This window comes from Gavialis gangeticus, unplaced genomic scaffold (genome assembly GCF_001723915.1).
Source record: "Gavialis gangeticus isolate Ggan-Ray unplaced genomic scaffold, GavGan_comp1, whole genome shotgun sequence".
NCBI lineage: Eukaryota > Metazoa > Chordata > Crocodylia > Gavialidae > Gavialis > Gavialis gangeticus.
The window spans coordinates 162,157,119-162,160,518 of record NW_017728992.1 but is presented as its reverse complement, the minus strand read 5'-3'; the positions used below and the strand labels follow the sequence as shown (position 1 = coordinate 162,160,518).

Sequence of the window (3,400 nt, the reverse complement as noted above, 5' to 3'; positions counted from 1 at the left end):
CTCCTACAGTAAAAGTTTAACTAGTGGCACATCCTTAGACTACTAAGTATCAGAAGCACTTTAATCTTTACTAGTGCAGCAGAAGGGACCTGGCTCTTGATCGAGTTATTGACACCATCTTAAATGAAAAAACAACCTTGAATGTCATGGTACAACTAATGAATGAAGTATTTGCCTTGAAACAAATGATGTACATTTTGTCCAGAGCATTCTTATTTTACCTCTTGCCATACAAGACTTAATGGAACTGGGGGTTGTTTAGTGGATGGGCATGTAAGGCTTCTTATATTGCATAGCATAAAGGATGTGCCCTAAATGTGAATAAATGCAAACTTTTCTACATGTGTAGAGGGGGAAAAAATTCTTAAAAGACTGTGGGGGGTAGTTAAGGCAATGTTGCATAATAGCAAGAAAGCCTCAAATGGTTTGTTACAGGACTGCAGTACCATAGTTTTCATTCATGGGAACTAAGCAAAAGATAGACCATGTTACGTAACAGTTCAGCTTAACTGAGTTGTTCTTGTTTTTTATAGGTGAATTCATGGCACCTATTGACTCTTCTACTGTCAGACCTTACATAACAAACCTGCAGCTGCTTTTCTAACAAACTGTTGATCAACAAATATGAAGGGGCTACAGAAACATTCATATTTTTATGCTGTTCCCTCTTGGGCTTCATGCAAAGACAATTCTGTGTAAATGTACAGTTCTGCCCTATTTGGAAATCCTGAAAATCAGTCCATACTTGTGATAAAAATTTTTTACAATTGTAATTATATTGATGTTCATATTGTGTAAAATAACTCATTTAATAAAGTAGTACTTTGATTTTTACAATATCGCAGGTTAAATGCTTGTAGAAATTCTGTTAAACTTTCCACATTATCTGCCTTATGAAATCCTAATGAAGACAAAGTGGAATTCTCCCCATCCCACCAGAAACTGCAGTGGTCTCATTCTACTGAAAGTGATGCACATCATAAAAAGTTTGATCTAAGAACAGAGGGAAAATGCTTGTATATTTACCTTTGTGTGCTACCAGCTTGAGTCAAGAAATTTAAATCTTTTGATGACAGCTCAAGCGGCATTAGAATCATGAAACTTCTACTTCTTGTTCCATGTATTGGGGAGTGTCAGTACTACAAGCCATTTGGAACAGGATTCCTTTATTGTAAGGGAACTTGTTCCTTGGAGTCATGCACTGGAGAGACTCTTGCTAGACAAGTAAACCTTAATATTTGGTAGACAGCTGGCAGAGCTTGAGAGTTAAGAACATCTAACAATCTCTCGGCATGCTGGTTTGAATACAATTAGCAAATGCTATATCAGGTTGAAGTAATTCTGCTTTTGGTTGTGAAATTTAATCTAAAAAGTTGGTGAATGCAAATAACTAGTCAGTCACAGGTTTCCCCTCAAATGTCTCTGACTGTTTCTGTAACGATTTTGCAAGAGAATACAAACTAAATAGTGGTATTTTTCAACTAACTTTAAAGTTAGTACTGTTTCTTTCCTTTCTAACAAGCTAACTAGAAATTACATAGCTAGTTAAGTTTTAGTCAGTTCTGACTTACATAAGTTATCAAGGAAAAGTTGTGTAAAATTGAACACACCCAGCGAAGAGCACTTGGGGAAAGAGGATATTCATTTAGCTTTAATAATTTGGGCTAGATTCTAATCTCAGATGTGAAAAAGCAATGCTAGTATATTTTGGAGTGCTGTCTGAGGGTCTGCAGTACGGTAGGACATCCTAAAAGCATATATATGGTCTAGGATTACCTAACAGTCAATTTTTTTAAATTGATTGCAGTGAGTGACACTCATACTATGAATGAGGGACATGCATTCATAGTATGAATTTCTCAGATTTGTTATTTGTTCTTGCTTGTAATAGGTCTTTAATTTCTGGCAGATCAAATAACTCCTGCTACATGATTGGACTCTGCCTGACTTCCCAATGGCATCCTAAAATACAGAACCATATTCTTGAAGACTGATTCACTTAAAGGAATGCATGAAACAAGTGGTACTTCTAATATATCAGTCAAAGCCTTTGTCTCTGTCCACCTATTTACCCTTTAATTTAGCTACTTTTTGGAGGTTAGCCTTCTAGCCATCTTACAGCAAGGTGTATTTCTGTAAATGTTCACTTTGGCCTGAAATTCAACTGCATTATAGTTGCTCTGGAATAACCTGTATACCACTCTACCTTTTTATAGATCTTGCTATTGAGAATAATCCACTACTGCACTTATACACCTGACATCGGAATGTAGCCCTTCATTTATTTCCTTTTAATTGTTCTAAATCAATCCAATAATTGTATCTTGACAGACTCGCTCCCAGGAGGCAAGAAATCTTTCAACTTTGTCCTGTGGGGTACTTAAGTGTTCTGATGGTGTAGTTTGTCTAAGGAATGAGTATACACCAAGCAAGATGTTTCTTGCACTGATTGATACTTGGTAATCTGCTGTTAACCTGACTTATTTTGGGATGCATCCTTAAAACTCAGTCTCAAAACAAAGCACATGTTCTGTTGCTTGAATTGAGATTGTGTAGCACCAAATAAAAATGACTTTGTTTCATAACATTCTCAGTTAACAAGCAAATAAGCTGAAAAGCTGCATTATGCTGGTAGGACATAACTTGCTTGCATAAGAATCTTTTGCTGTATTTTCATAACTGTATGACTTTAATATGAAAGTATTAGTATCAACTCTTTCTGTTAGAATAGAAGGCATGGGTGATCTTCTATTCTATTAAAATTCCTACTTGCAGCTGTTACAATCTGACGTAATAATCTAATCAGTAAAAACATCATGAAATTGTTTTGGAAACTCAAAAGTGCAGGACTAAATGGGGGAATTGTCCTCATTGGTATTACCTGCACATGCTTGTATTGATTTAAAAGGATGCAGGTAAGAAGTAGGTGAGATCCTCTGCTCTCCTGATCATATGGATGACACCCTGTTAATTCTGGCTAAAAAGACACTGTCGTGCTTTGTAACGTGTCTGATTAAAGATGATTTAAAACCTGAAGTGCAAAATGTGATTTCCTGCCTGTTAAAAGCAAGTGTCACTGTACTTTTCATACACAAATTTGTGTGATGCCTGGACAGTCTTGAAGCTTAATGCTATTGACTACAAAAATTACATATGGCAGGGCAATGTTTATACATTATCCTATGAGCTCTAGCTGAACTTGTCAGGGGTTGCTGAGAATATTGGCTGTAACAAGCATTTGTAGAAAGAAGTAGTTAGCTTGTGCATCTCTGAATCAGTTGGTCTGTTATGTGCATCTACATTACCCTACAGAAATCTGGCAGAAGGCAAAGTTTTGCAAATAGAACAAAGGCTCGGATCCTCAAAGGTACTCGGCTATCTAGTCTTTCCGTGGGACTTA

At 36.4% G+C, this 3,400-nt stretch overlaps 1 protein-coding gene across 2 annotated transcripts in view; it reads left to right on the top strand.

Annotated features, from left to right (window-relative positions):
- The window catches only part of ZNF706 (zinc finger protein 706), a 7,532-nt gene extending 4,499 nt beyond the window's left edge, over window positions 1-3,033 (top strand). For both annotated transcript variants that reach the window (XM_019528027.1, XM_019528028.1), the window contains exon 4: window positions 534-3,033. The gene's annotated coding sequence lies outside the window, so the exon portion shown is untranslated. The remainder of the gene's footprint in view (window positions 1-533) is intronic.
- Window positions 3,034-3,400: the final 367 nt, after the last annotated feature.